General features: G+C 43.5%; 1 protein-coding gene across 1 annotated transcript in view; it reads left to right on the top strand.

Moving 5' to 3' along the window:
- Window positions 1-1045: 1045 nt before the first annotated feature.
- LOC128695909 (uncharacterized) overlaps window positions 1046-16524 on the top strand; it is a 137014-nt gene continuing 121535 nt past the window's right edge. The window contains exon 1 of the mRNA XM_053786857.2: window positions 1046-1281. The gene's annotated coding sequence lies outside the window, so the exon portion shown is untranslated. The remainder of the gene's footprint in view (window positions 1282-16524) is intronic.

Genomic DNA, 16524 nt, shown 5'->3' with positions numbered 1-16524 from the left:
TCAGTAGTGCCTGCTATAGGCGACAGTGCCTACTGACATGCTGTAGCAGCTGACCTGGTTGCGTAACTGCTGGCTTACTAGTCAGCCTGAGTGTGATCAGAATGAGCAGTCTGTGATCATCATGGCCGGCATGAGGACGGCAAGAACGAGTCAAATGACTGGAAAGACAAAAGTGTGCTTGCCCTTCCGTGTTCTCAGGGAGAGTCATGTCTACTTCCCAGGTGGCATTAGGTGAGAGTAGTAATTAGAGGGAAGGGTCAGGTATGTCCCCTCCTGTAGCCTCCAGTGAGAGAGGGGAAACAACGAGGTTAGGGTCAGGCGGGAAAAGGGTAGTGAGAGAGGATCTCCCTATCCTGTGTGCTTTGGGCTTAAGCAAAAAGGGTTGAAGGGAGCTACGTAGGGCGGTGTTTCCTGGTTGAATATTATTCTAGATAAATAAAAAAGGGTTGAAGGGGAGAGAAAGGTGGTTTCTTTTCTGACCTTCAGGTTAGATGGGTAGAAAGTGAAAGGGGTGGATGTGCTGCGCCGAGTCCTTAAGTTACAAAAGGGGTAGAAGAGGGTGGGGCAGGTGTGCCCCTTAGAGTAATCAGGTCAGCAAGCAGGAGCAGGTGGGCGGGGCGGTAAAGACGTAAACGCCCTGACGAGGGCGGTGCTCCCACAGCTGCTGGAGGTGATGTGGGCGGTGCGTGGGCGGGTCCTGTCACATCCGCCCTCGCCACCCACCCCCTGCCCACCGCCACCCACTCTCTAAATCACAGCCTCCATTTTAAAGCTTGTTCGTTTTAAAGTTAACCCGTTCAGTGGGTGCCTCCGGTAGCGGGTGCCAAAGGCTCCACCCACAGCCGACGGGAACCAATCGCGCTCCAGATTTAAACCGGTAAAAAACCCGGGAGGGCGCGAGGTGCAGGAGAGCAGCGCGACCATTGGTTCGCAACTCCCGCCATCGCGCAAGCGCCGCCGCCCCATCACGCAAGAGCGCGCGCGGCCACTTGCGTGAAATTGAATTTTTGTAGAGCGAGTGGAAGCGAGTGGGAGAGTCAGTTGTGTATAGTGAGTGGCGGCGGAGGTGCGTGGCTGCCCGTGGCTCAGCAGCACCCGTGTGGACACACATACACACACAGGCCATCGATCCAGCCAGCAGTGTGATTCCTGCCACCGCCGCTAGATGGTGCCCACTCCACCACAACACACTTTCCCAGACGTCAGTAGCAGAAGAGACTTTACTGCCGTGGGCTGTACGCCCTCTCCTGCCCGCCCGCGCCCACACATGTTCCTCTATACGTGAGTACTACACCCATGACGTGACAAGTGGTGTGCCTGAGGCAAAGGTGTGCGTGTCTCCTGAAAACTGTTCTTAAAAGGTTAAAAAATAATAAGGCGACCATTTCTTTGGCGAGGGGAAGCTCCCATAGATTAGGTTTATGGCGCCAAAATCTATGGCCTTCCCGCCCCATTTTCACCTCGTAGAAATAATTCTCCCCATTCTCCCTCTCCTATTCTGTTGTCCCTTCCTCAATCACAATGAAAGAGACAGGTTCAGAGGCAAAGACGAGAGAGGTGTTAATAAGGGGAAACACAGGAAGGAAATTGACGGTGGATGAGGGGAGGAGGCGGAAGAGGGGAGAAACGAGTCCTCACATCCTGCTAGCTATGTTTCGGGTAGCATCGTAGCTTTCTGGCGCTCTTAGTGGTGGAAATGTTTTTGTTTCGCGTGAGAAAATGCACTGTACGGATGTCTAGTTAACAATGATTCACGACACATGTTAGCGCTCTCTTACCTTCACTGCGTGTGTGTTTGTTTGTATGTGTGTGAGTAAACATCGTACGTTTGGAAGTAAGGGGTTGCCAGTGTGAGTCACATTCTCTCTCACACGCTCTCTCTCTCTCTCTCTCTCTCTCTCTCTCTCTCTCTCTCTCTCTCTCTCTCTCGTTCTTACTCTTTCAGATATTCATCTCATTCTTTCAATCATTCCTCTCACTCATCACTGCATCTCTCATCAACATTTAACAGCTCCTCAAAATATTCCCTCTATCTACCCAGTACCTTCATCTCCCTAATAACTACATTTGTTCCTAGGTTTTCTCAACTTTCAGTCACTCCCCTCATTCTTTCAGCGTTTCCTCTCTTTCAGTGTTTCCTCTCACTCTTTCAGTGTTTCCTCTCACTCTGTCAGTGTTTCCTCTCACCTTTTCAGTAATCCCTCTCACTTTCTCCTACTCTCCCTCTCCTTCCCTTTCTCTCGTACAAAAAAAAAAATTGTCACGTCAACAATTAGGTCTGGCTTTTAGGTGAAGGTGACCATGTCCTGTGTAACATCTTCCACACCTGTTAATGTTATCGTCGTCCTATTAATTTAATAGTCACGGCACCGTGTCAATCACGGCACGGTGAATTACGGCACCGTGCACGTCAAGATACCGTGTGAACCACGCCACCAGGGGTTATGGCTGAGAAGGGAGTGAAGGGTGAAGAGGAAGGTAGGGGAAATAGGAGGCAGGAAAGGTAAGGGGTATGGGAAACGAAGGATACAGAAAGAGGGGAAGTGATAGGAAGATGAAGGGAGGGGATAGGAAGCCGAGGCGAATATGGTATAGTCATTAAAGAATAGAAAGGGAAAGAGGACAATAGTCTTTGTATTGATGGCAATGGTCTTATTGAGGTCAACAGTGTTAATATTGAGGCCAATAATCTTATTACCGAGGACAGTAGTCTTACTATTAAGGGCAATAGTCTTACTATTGAAGGCAGTCTTAATACTGAGAGCAATAATCTTATTATTAAGGACAACAGTCTTACTCTTAGGGGCAATAGTCCTACTAAGGGCTCTTGGTCCAAGGAACGGGAGGTACCCTCCCTCCGCTTTTTGTATCCCTCGAACCGAACTCATCGCCTCCCTTGCCCAGGCATTGCATAGACCCCGATGACTTTAGTACTTACCCATGAAATATAAATTTTTCTTTGGATATGATTAAATCTCTCAGGTATCATAGGAGACGCTACTAGGTAGGAGACGTTACTGGGTAGGAAAAGTTACTGGGTAGGAAACGCTACCAGGTAGGATACATTACTTATCCTCATATCAGACATAAACAGAGATATACACCACAGCACCGTATCATCCTTTGCGGATGATACTAGGATCTGCATGAGGCTGTCATCTGCTGAGGACGCGGTTAACCTCCAAGAAGATAGAAACAAAGTTTTCCAGTGGGCAACGGTAAACAATATGATGTTCAATGAGGACAAATTCCAACTACTCCGTTATGGAAAACTGGAGGAGATAATAACTAGAACAGAGTATACTACTGACTCCGGCCATACAATAGAGCGGAAAAATAATGTAAGGGACCTGGGAGTAGTAATGTCTGAGGATCTCACTTTCAAGGATCACAACAGTGCCACGATCGCACGTGCAAAGAAAATGATAGGATGGATAATGAGAACTTTCAAAACGAGAGATGCCAAGCCCATGATGATCCTTTTCAAATCACTTGTTCTCTCTAGGCTGGAATACTGCTGTACATTAACATCTCCATTCAAAGCAGGTGAAATCGCAGATCTAGAGAGTGCACGTATAAGTTCTGTCAAGCACCTTAACTACTGGGAACGCTTGGAAGCACTTGACTTGTACTCGTTGGAACGCAGGAGGGAGAGATATATCATAATCTACACTTGGAAAATCTTGGAAGGAATGGTCCCAAATCTGCACACAGAAATCACTCCCTACGAAAGTAAAAGACTGGGCAGGCGATGCAAAATGCCCCCAATAAAAAGTAGGGGCGCCATTGGTACACTAAGAAAACACCATAAGTGTCCGGGGCCCAAAATCTGTTCAACAGCCTCCCATCAAGCATTAGGGGAATTGCCAATAAACCCCTGGCTGCCTTCAAGAGAGAGCTGGACAGATACCTAAAGTCAGTGCCGGATCAGCCGGGCTGTGGCTCGTACGTTGGACTGCGTGCGGCCAGCAGTAACAGCCTAGTTGATCAGGCCCTGATCTATCGGGAGGCCTGGTCATGGACCGGGCCGCGGGGGCGTTGATCCCCGGAATAACCTCCAGGTAGGACACGCTACTAGGTAGGAAACGGTACTGGGTAGGAGACGCTACTGGCGGGAGACGCTGCTGGGTAGGAGACGCTGCTAGATGGGAGACGCTGCTGGATAGGAAACAACACTAGGCAGGAATCGCTTGCAGGGAGGTTGGCAAGTGGATGCTTATTAACCACTGAAGGTGGAGACACAGGTGGTTCCTGACTCCCAAAATACGGCCGGTTGGGGTCCTCATTGAAGACCAGTGTCCAGAGACACTGTGGGGGGTTCCTGACGAGCAAAACCTGCATCAGAGGACGATATGAGGGGTGTAACTGACGACAAAATCCCGCACAGGTGACTAGTGGTTCCTGATGATCATGGTCACCTGGAGGCAAGAATTGTGTCAACGCTGCTCACCTGAAGAGATCGATGCCATAAAAACACTACAAGAGCAGCAGGTAGCCTTGCGTGGAGCCTGGGTACCATGAGACGGCATCTCCGGCGAAGATGCGCCAGACTCGTCCAGAGCGGCGCTTCCAATCTGGCGAAGGGCTCCCGATCCAAAGAATCGGAGCTGTCTTCCCCTTTCATGGCATAAAAGCTGATTACCACGTATGCTACGGGAGCTGTATTACCCCTACAGAGTTAGCGACTTCTTATCACTACTGCCTACCAGTGGACTCGCCTTGCCTTCTGGGCGCACCTGCGACAGAGCTAAAATACTGTACCCCTGTCATCGGAATGTGATGGGGGAGGTGCTTAAGACGCCGGCGAAGGCGTCTAGGCACCTACCATTCCTTGACTGCCTCCCACTGCCCCAAACGCTGTAGGACTCGTACGATTTTAGAGCCTACCCATGAATGTAACAGCAGTTACACCAGTGGAAGACAGGAGTGTGGACTGCAGTTATTAGTACAAAATTTGGCCCTAAATAAAGCTTTCCAATTGCTCATAAAAGCTCTACTTAGGACGAAGTCTTGTAACGATAGAGCCTTTCTCTTTATAACCGTGTCTTAACATACCCCTACATTTTTTGTTAGACAACGAGTTTAATAACAAAGACAGGATAGAGCAGTGAAAATGGTTGTGGGCAGACAGAATAAAAGGTAAGGTTATCGGTACACAGAAAAAAAAAAAAAAGGTAAGGTTAGGTGACCTGACCAATTTTGAGTGGATTTTAAGCGAGTGATTTTTGACACATACTTACGAGTGTGATTTAGGTCCAATGACCGTATATCTATCCGGTATATCTATACCGTATATCTATTATTACAATCATTGGGGGGAGGGGGTAATAAAACCGTATGAATCCTGCAGTGCTTGTGGGAATAGATAATGAGATTAGGTCCGAGGAAAAGAAGGCCAGATCCAATTCCAGGATTAAGATTCCTTCACCGGTATCTAAGCACCTCCCTTGAAAGGTGCTAGAGGAAAAGTATGAAATACACCACGGACGGACAGAGACGACCACGGACAGAGGACGGACGCACGGACGGACGAACACACAACACACACATCTTTTACTCACAGACCTGCTCTAACACCTGTCCTCGATTCACACCTATGAAGGCCGTGCACGTGTTACATGTGCACCCACTATTATAAAACACACTGTGCCCTAACACAATACTGTTTCTGTGCACCACGCTTAGCACCTGCAGTGTGCACCAATAATGCAACACTGGAATGGTGCATCTCATGCAAGAGCAACAAACTTCAATGGATCATATGATCTAAGATGTTAGTTATATCTACACCTTTCCCGGATCAAACCACATTACCTCTTACTTTCACCCTTGCAAATTTGGCGATTCCTAATTACTAATATAACAATTATATAGCAAGACATATAATGTATTCTCTACAGATAACTGTTCTTGTACACAGCTGAACATCTGTGCAGTACACCCTAGTGTTTGAGCAATCGGGGTTATATTACAATATATTTCTCGTTATCTACTCGCGTGAATGTGGTATCATGTCTTATAAACAAGATATCATGTTGTCTTTTCATGTGGAAGTGATATAGCATATCTATGAAGAAGATACCATGTTGTCTTCTCGTGTGAACAAGATGCGTCTCATCTTATGAACGGGATATCACGTTGTATGAACAATAATATCCCGTCTTTTGAACGGGACGAGCCTTTCAAACACCGAGGTCATGGGGATGTCGTTAAAATCAACTAGGTTAGCTCTTGATAAATTTGGTTAATCTTCTGGTAAAGTAGGTTAGTTTTGTTATATATCTGGCTAATGTGGCTAATCTTTGGGTACGTTAGGCTAATTTCGGTATTTGGTTAATATTTTGAGTATATAAGACTGATCTTCTCATGCAGTATTTCGATTTTTCGATTCAAATATTTCGTAAAAAAATGAGTTGATATACATTTGCTCGAAATATTTTTTTTGTTCATTTTGTGGTGTATTTAATTTTTCGTAAATATTATATGTATGTGTGTGTGTTAGTTGGTTACCATTTTGTCAAAGGCACTTGCCGATAAGACACTTGGCCTATTCAGTGTGTGTGTGTGTGTGTGTGTGTGTGTGTTAGTTACCATTGTGTCCTAGGCACATGTCGATGTGTGTGTGTGTGTGTGTGTGTGAGATAGAGAGAGAGAGAGAGAGAGAGAGAGAGAGAGAGAGAGAGAGAGAGAGAGGAAGAGGAGAGGGGGGGGAGAGGAATGGGTGAGGGGGAGGAATGGGTGGGGGAAAGGTTCCAGAGACGAGCAGGAGTAGCAGGAATTAAGCCAGGCGCGGTGATGAGTGTGTGGGCTGTGCCCTCGCCGAAAAGCGTTCGTAGGGGGGGGGAGGGTCGAGTCTCAGCTCCTGTCCCCACGGCTAAACCTACAATTACCGGCGTTATCGATTCCTCGCCTCTTGAATATCATACTTATACTAAAAACTGTGCACAGAGTATGCCTCCAATACTTCATCATAATTCATTCCACTTTTCCACCACACTAAAACTGAAGAAATATTGCCTAATAAATTTGTCTCGTCTGTGTTATTAACTTCCCTCTATGCTCGAAAGCTTTATCGATCCTGTTAAATCTTCTCTGTATCTTGAATGTCATAATCATGTCCCCTACGGACCTTCTCTCTTCTAAATTAGTCATTCTTCGTTGTTCCAAGGCCTCAGCTCCGGGTCTTGGTCTAGATGCATATCTCTGAACTTTTTTACGCTTCTGAATATTCTTCATTAGGTGTAAGCCTCACGGTGGCGCTGCATACACTATGACGGACCTGATGTGTGGTGCACACTCTTAGCTGTTATATCGACAGGGTGTTGAAAAACAAGACAATCTGGAAGCACTAGGACATTTTGTCCTCATATTTGCATTAGGACAAAATGCAAGCATTAAGAGATTTTATTGTCCTAGTGTTTTCATTTTTTCTTCTTTCCAACAGTCCTAATTTTTTGTTAAGGTTCCTGAAGGCAGTTCTATAATTCCCTAGCCTTACTTAAAATGTTATTGTTATGAGGTTTATATGTACCTCTGACGACATGTTTGCTCTGATGTTTACCACCATATATTTCTTATCCGGCAAGCGATCACCAACAGCCTAACTGGTCAGAGACGGGGCCGCTTTTAGCGGACAGAGTATCGAACCTCCACATGAGTTTAGCACCTAATGCAAAATAAAATAAATAAAATCCTTATCTGATATTTATAGAATCTTTCCGTCTCTGGTTCTCTCTACTTTTATGTATATCTTTTATTTGTTTGGATTTAACTCGAGCAGCCACTTTCTTACCATTATAGCTTGTCCAAGAAAGTAGTATTTTGTTTGTCAGGAGAAAATTTATGTTGAACTTACTTTAGCGAATCATTATATGACCGAGCTATCGGTCATTTGACCGAGGCCTCCTGCTACCTCATCGGTCCACCCCTTGGGTAGAAGACAGTGAAGACACATGTGGAATACCAAAACACTTATAGCAGAGCAAGATTTTATTAGTGAACGTCTCGTTTAAGAGCTTTATAAAGCCATGACTTGATAAAGCTCTCCTTGAGCGAAACGATGCCTTAATGAAAATTTACTCGTCTTTAAGTGTGTCTGTATGGTCCATCCGTACTAAATTAAATATGTGGTAAGTTTTTCAAGCCTAAATACAAAAACGACGGGACTTCTACTTTACAAAATAGTTTGCCATCCTACTGCCTATAAGCTTAGCTCATGAGACTGAGCTCGACTCTTGATCATTAATGATTCTTTATCACTGAAAGTTCTTAACTGACATGAATAACATGCTCATATATTTTAAAATATCAGAAGAATTAATGTACTATTCTTAAGGATTTCATATAATAGTGAATTACTCGTACATAATAAAGCTGCTAAATTAGACAAAGAAAATACTTTGAATGAAAAAAATAATATAATCTTGATCTGTCTGCATCAAGCATTGAAAATACTATGAGAAAACGAACAATGTATCTGAATGCCACAGGAACACAAGTGGAAATCTTTATAGATCTATAACTCACAATAATTACCTGGACGTAGATCAATACATTTATGGAACAACTTGCAAAGTAAACAGACCGATGTAGTAGTTGCAAAGTTTAGGCTTGATTACAAATAGAATGTGATGATAAAAAAAAATCCGTTGTCATAAAAATTAGCCAATACCGATCAGAATACAATGATGTCTAGGATTCAGTCCGCCCTGTGTGTCTGTGTAAACACATGTTTACATATAGTTACAAGAGTCATGCTCACGTTGTACAGTCTTTTGTAATATCAATATTTAATCTGTTCTTCTGGACGAGACTCAACAGTCGGCTAACACCCAGGAACTTATTTACTCCTAGATGAACACCACCAGCAGGTGTAACGAGTCCAGAAGCCATAATGAAATAGGTTTGTACATACGCCTCGCCACTCATTAATTTCAGGTCACCGTTACGTAAGACTCGAACGACTTCTATGGGATATTAAACAAACTGACCCTAGTTCAACAAGGGACGTCAGCAGTCGCTGGTAAGGTGGCCTGTCACAGGACCATTAGTGGCCCCACTTTCATGTGTACGTAGTGGTGCAACGCCTCTGTCACCACTAAACAGGTTATCTTATCCGTCAGGGTTTATTCCTGGCGAATAAAAATTAAGAGTTGGGCTTTATTTTAATTAAAAAATATGAAATTTATAAACTAAAAAAGTAGAATTAAATTCATATTCATTTATACAAGTATAATAAAAAAAAATGAGAGTGGTTGATATAAGACGTCCAGGATGGTGCTTGTGAGCCTTAAAATTTATGGGAGACATATGATAATAATATAAGTTACTGAATATTTTAATTCTTTCCCACAGGTAGAAAAAGTGAAACAACGATTCACCACTACGAGTTTCACTATCTCCACTTCAAAAAATGCCACTCCCACCACCACAGATATCACTAACACTACCGCCCCCTCTATACACATTTCATTACTTTCACCGTACACACCACCACTCCCCATCCACGGCCAGCACCGTCAGCCACCACCACCACCACCACCACACACCTCCGTCAAATATCACTACTACCCACAACCACGCCATCCCTAGACTCACTATAAACTACAGCGTCACTTATTCATTAGTTTTCTTTTATTTTTTAAAATATGATCACTTCACGAAGCGCTAAACTCAAGTGGGTCGTTAAGCGCAAGCAATAGCTGAGGCTCGATCCTCACTCCGCTAATCGCGGCCCGGTATCCAACCACCTCATGAACTTTTTAAAACCAGTTTCCCGTTTTTTGTTCATCTAAAAAAATATTCCGCAAAAAAAGAAAACTGTCTTGGAGCTTCGCGCCAAAAAAAAAAAAAAAAAGTCTGGACGGCCGCAACTTTTCCTGATTCGACTTTAGAGGGAAATAAATTTTAGTTTTCTTAAAAAATAATTGTGTGAAGAATCTCTCTTCCTACTCGTTACACTAAAAGTCGCTTCTTGCGTGAAGGTTCAGTCGTTCTTGATGTTGATCTTCCTTATGTGATGAGAAAAATGTGACAGGGATGGTAAACGTGGCAAGAAGAATTATATATAAAAAAAAGGGTGAAGAAAATTTGAGATGGCGAAACAAAGAAGGAAACAATTACATAATAAAGTAAGCTGATATATAATATATATACATACATATATATATATATATATATATATATATATATATATATATATATATATATATATATATATATATATATATATATATATATATATATATATAGTGTGTGTATGTGTTACCATTTTGTCCTAGGCACATGTCGATTAGACACTAGGCCTGTTGTATATGAGTACGTGTATGTGTGTATGTGTGTGTATGTGTATGTGTGTGTGTGTGTGTGTGTGTGTGTGTGTGTGTGTGTGTGTGTGTGTGTATGAGTTTGTGTGTGTGTGTGTGTGTATGAGTTTGTGTGAGTTTTACATATGCGGCATGACATCATATATATAATTTCCACACCTATTATAAACGCAGACAAATATACATATACTAAAAAAAGATATACTGAACACTTGTCAGTGTCTAAAGGTACCCCACGTGTGGACAACAAAACAGAATTGTAAATTGAGATTAGTTGAAATGTCTGAAATTCTTCAGATTACTGAATTGGTAAAGCTCCTTGAATCCCTATGGTTTTCACAGTTTTCGTCGTGTTTTAAAGACTACACACTTAATTAAATGGAGAAAGCTCTCACGAATTTCTTCGTCTGACGTAAGCTCTTTCACCGAGTTCAAAGCGCTGGAACAAATGTTGATAAACATTTGACAAAGGTGGAAAAGTTAAAAGTTTGAAGTCAAATCAAACCTAACTTAACCGAATCCAACATAACGTTGCCCATCTTTACCTAACTGCTCTAGTCTCATCACATCTCCCATAAGAAACGGAGGATCGAGCTTACATCACTCCTTGTGTTAAATAACCCAAGCGGATTTAGTTTCGTGGAACAGAGCAAAACCGTCAACAAGTATCTTCCCTGACAACTGTCATTATTATTTTCAGGAGGGAGCGCTATGCTCGTAGCTCGTAGCGGTCGAACAGCGTGTTGGAATGGAAGACAATATAGTTGATCCAAGAAAAATTAGGATAGCCCCAATCCCTTGGATCAAAAGATCACCAGCATCAAGTTATCTCCCCTTGACTGTAATTCTCGGCCTTGAGAATCACGCATTAATGAGTGGGCAAGTTTGAATTTACTGTGGACAAATAATAATAATAATATTAAATAATTTATAGTCATTAAAGGGTCAAGTACATGTGTACATTATTCACGTGTCAGATAAGCTGGAACTCAGCAGTGGTGGAGTAAGCTGCTGGGACAAGCTGGGGGACTCAGCAGTTTTGGAGTGAGGGAGGCGAGAATCCCACACGCTCCCTTGGACCCATATATCAGTGGAGGCGGTCATGTCCTGGTTGTCTAAAAATGGGTGGGTCAGTGGGTTTTGGGGGAGGGAAAACGAGGGTCTCCGACCCCTGACCTAACCAATCGTTTAGTCATTCTAGCACACTGATGACAACATATATACTTCTAGAAACGTATACCTTTCACTGTATATACACCGAGAAATGTGCATATACACCAGGTGTATATCTCTCAGTTCATATATACCAGGTGTATACCTCTCAGTGTAAACACATCCCAGAGGTGTGCATCTCTCAGTGTACACACACACACACACACAAACTTCAATTCTATCTATATTTTAAATATTAAAGAACAGGTTAATTTTAGCCTGAATGACCCACATGCAGTCCATATGCTTTAAACCAAACAATAATAATAATAATAATAATAATAATAATAATAATAATAATAATAATAATAATAATAATAATAATAATAATATTAATAATATCTTACGACGGGATGGACCGCGAAGTCAGCGGAAGGTTTTTCAGTCCCATGACCAAAATCTTTACTGAGCGGACCATCGTGGGTCCTAGATCAACCCCCCCCCCCCACACACACAAACACACAAACCTTCCCTGAAATCAAAGATCCTCCATTCTCCGAATCTGAAAATTTCACGACGTTGCCAAAAAAGTGTTTTTGAGGCCTTTATTTGTTCATGTTCGTGTTTTAGTGTTGTTTCGTGTTTGTCTGTCAATTGGTTTTCTTCTGAATCTCTCGCTTCTGCTTTCTTTGTCTATTTCATTTTGTAACATAAATTTCTTCAACTCTTCCCGTTGTCTTCTTTTACGCATTGTATTTTCATTCTTATTTTCTTTGATGAACATCTATTGTTTTATTTTAGTCTATTATACTCTTAATTTTTCCTTCTCTAATTCTTTGGCCTTCCAGTTTAATTACTCTTTCTCTTTTTTATTCATTTATTCTCTTCTTTTTTATTTGCCGCTTCCGTCTTTATATTCTTTGTCTTCTTTATTTTTCTTTTATTCCATTTATGTTCTTTTTGTTCTCGCTTTCTTCTTATTCTCTGTCTTCCTCCTCTTCTCCATCTACGGTTTTCAAGAGGACTCGCTAACGAGGAAACTGGACAAAATAGACCTCAAAGAGGGTGGCGCAACGTTCAACAGGTCCGCCTGTTGGTGTAACTGGTTGTGTGTTTTGCCCACCCGTTGATTTCCGTTTTATTGCCGTTTGGCCTAGCCGTTGACTTCCTTGGTTTCGCTGTCTAAACTACCTATTGATTTCCACTTTTTTACTCCGTGGTCTACCCGCTGACTTTCGCTCTTTCCTAACCTACCCGTTTACTCCAGGGAATTGGAGTCGCTCTTCCTTTCCCTTAGATAAAACCTGTTTACCTCCTATTCTCAAACTCCTTGAAATGAATACGCGCTGATTATAACACTAACAAGTTTTTGTAGATACTCTTATCTATCAATAACATTATAAGCAGACAATATTAATGATTGTAACCATAGACAGTCGTAATAATATTCATGATAGTAATCATAGTTTTAAATAATATTAATGACAGTAATCATAATTTTAGATAATACTAATGATAGTAATCATAGTTGTAAATAACATTAATGACAGTATACTATCATAGTTGTAATAGTTGTAGATAATATTCATGACAGTAATCATAGATAGTTGTAGATAATATTCATGACAGTAATCATAGATAGTTGTAGATAATATTCATGACAGTAATCATAGATAGTTGTAGATAATATTCATGACAGTAATCATAGATAGTTGTAGATAATATTCATGACAGTAATCATAGATAGTTGTAGATAATATTCATGACAGTAATCATAGATAGTTGTAGATAATATTCATGACAGTAATCATAGATAGTTGTAGATAATATTCATGACAGTAATCATAGATAGTTGTAGATAATATTCATGACAGTAATCATAGATAGTTGTAGATAATATTCATGACAGTAATCATAGATAGTTGTAGATAATATTCATGACAGTAATCATAGATAGTTGTAGATAATATTCATGACAGTAATCATAGATAGTTGTAGATAATATTCATGACAGTAATCATAGATAGTTGTAGATAATATTCATGACAGTAATCATAGATAGTTGTAGATAATATTCATGACAGTAATCATAAGCAGTTGTAGATTTTCATGATAGTAATCATAATTAGTTGTAAATGATATTGATAGTAAATACAATTACAGAGTAATGATGACAGTGACTTTAATTAGGTGACACTAACAGGAGCAGCAAGCCACTGGAGACTTCCTCGCCAAAGTGACCAGCAGCTACACTCGGCCAGGTCATCATATAATTTAGACTCGTAATAACAAGGTGGCAAACAAAACACAGGGCGCACTGGCCTGTCACTGAGCACTCACTTGCCACACGGCTTCAAGCTACACCTGTTCTGTGATTTGACTTAAAACTCATTCGGGGGAAAATTTTTACCCTATTTCTCCTGAGCAACGTAACACCAGCCCACTAATGGTTCTACGATAGTACTAACGATAGCGTTATTACGTAGAAAATAAATCTGAACAGCGTCAACGCATTTTTGTAGACAAGATTAACGCTTGAACGTTCACAACGGCGGTACTTGCCTTGTCTTATAATAATTATAATTATATGATTATAAATATGATCATAATTATGTCTTATAATAACGATCACACTTATGATCATTATTATTATAATTATCATAAACAAAATGGGCGTTACGCAAATTTTAAAGCTATTTTTCAGCAGTTTTTGTAATTTTTTTCAATTTTATTGCGACTGTTCAGTATACACTTCGCTCAAACTGACTCGTGTCAAGTTTTCAGTGAAATTTAGTGTTTAATTTTATTTTTTTTAAACTCGTCGCTTCCTCTAAGAACGCCAGTGATGAAATAATTACTGAATTAATATTGCGTCGGCGTTCACACACCCGGGTCTCGGCGTCCACGTACCCGGGCCTCGACGTCCACGTACTCGGGCCTCAACGTCCAAGTACCCGGGTCTCGGCGCCCACGTACCCAGGCCTCAACGTCCACGTACCCGGGCCTCGACGTCCACGTACCCGGGCCTCAACGTCCACGTACCCGGGCCTCGACGTCCACGTACCCGGGCCTCAACGTCCACGTACCCGGGTCTCGACGTCCACGTACCCAGGTCTCGACGTCCACGTACCCGGGCCTCGACGTTCACGTACCCGGGCCTCGACGTCCACGTACCCGGGTCTCGACGTCCACGTACCCGGGTCTCGAAGTCCACGTGTCCGGACCTCGACGTCCACGTATCCGGGCCTCGACGTCACGTACCCGGGCCTCAACGTCCACGTACCCGGGCCTCGACGTCCACGTACCCGGGCCTCAACGTCCACGTACCCGGGTCTCGACGTCCACGTACCCAGGTCTCGACGTCCACGTACCCGGGCCTCGACGTTCACGTACCCGGGCCTCGACGTCCACGTACCCGGGTCTCGACGTCCATGTACCCGGGTCTCGAAGTCCACGTGTCCGGACCTCGACGTCCACGTATCCGGGCCTCGACGTCCACGTACCCGGGTCTCGACGTCCACGTACCCGGGCCTCGACGTCCACGTATCCGGGCCTCGACGTCCACGTACCCGGGTCTCGAAGTCCACGTGTCCGGACCTCGACGTCCACACACCCGGGCCTCGGTGTCTACAAATCTTGCAGGTACAGGTATGAGACATTCACACGATGGTAGAGATACACAAACGTAGTTATATGGAAGCATACATTGACGACGTTTTGCCCACACAGTGGTCTTGATCGAAAACGCAATGGTCTTAAGTCACAATTTTTGTGACTTAATACAACACAATGTCTGAGCGAAATGTTCTCAATAGACTCCACATAACCACCAACCTCATATGACCTCGTATGTTCTTGTATATAATGTCATGTCGCGTCACTCCCTGTACTGACATGATCTACGCAGAGCAAAACATCAAGATGGTTTCCTATGTACATAACGACGTTTCACTAGACGGAATAATTGATGAATAAGAGACTTGCGCAATAATTTTGTACGTATACACTTTTGCTCTCTCCAGTGTTACAATCGTCTGTATTCGACTAAAGAAACCTGTTGTGCAGGCGAAACGTTTCGACAATAAAGATAGCTCACTGTTACACATTTTCACTCAACTTATCATTAATGTGTAAATTTATAAAAAAAAATAAGACGGAATAACTTGAAAAGATGTTCTGGCCCAGAAACCAGGCGTCCTGGTCCAGAAACCAGGCGTCCTGGTCCAGAAACCAGGCGTCCTGGTCCAGAAACCAGGCGTCCTGGTCCAGAAACCAGGCGTCCTGGTCCAGAAACCAGGCGTCCTGGTCCAGAAACCAGGCGTCCTGGTCCAGAAACCAGGCGTCCTGGTCCAGAAACCAGGCGTCCTGGTCCAGAAACCAGGCGTCCTGGTCCAGAAACCAGGCGTCCTGGTCCAGAAACCAGGCGTCCTGGTCCAGAAACCAGGCGTCCTGGTCCAGAAACCAGGCGTCCTGGTCCAGAAACCAGGCGTCCTGGTCCAGAAACCAGGCGTCCTGGTCCAGAAACCAGGCGTCCTGGTCCTGAAACCAGGCGTCCTGGTCCAGAAACCAGGCGTCCTGGTCCTGAAACCAGGCGTCCTGGTCCAGAAACCAGGCGTCCTGGTCCAGAAACCAGGCGTCCTGGTCCTGAAACCAGGCGTCCTGGTCCAAAAACCAGGCGTCCTGGTCCAGAAACCAGGCGTCCTGGTCCAGAAACCAGGCGTCCTGGTCCAGAAACCAGGCGTCCTGGTCCAAAAACCAGGCGTCCTGGTCCAGAAACCAGGCGTCCTGGTCCAGAAACCAGGCGTCCTGGTCCAGAAACCAGGCGTCCTGGTCCAGAAACCAGGCGTCCTGGTCCAGAAACCAGGCGTCCTGGTCCAGAAACCAGGCGTCCTGGTCCAGAAACCAGGCGTCCTGGTCCAGAAACCAGGCGTTCTGTTCCAGAAACCAAACCGTTCTGTCTCACTTCCAGCATCAGGACAGTGATAGTTTATATAGAACATCAGATGCTAACGTTGATAAAAAGACAAAGGCAACATTGCAAATTGCC

The sequence above is a fragment of the Cherax quadricarinatus genome, chromosome 41 (assembly GCF_038502225.1).
Source record: "Cherax quadricarinatus isolate ZL_2023a chromosome 41, ASM3850222v1, whole genome shotgun sequence".
NCBI classification, from domain to species: Eukaryota; Metazoa; Arthropoda; class Malacostraca; order Decapoda; family Parastacidae; genus Cherax; species Cherax quadricarinatus.
The sequence above is the reverse complement of the archived record's forward strand: the minus strand, read 5'-3'. Positions and strand labels throughout refer to the sequence as shown.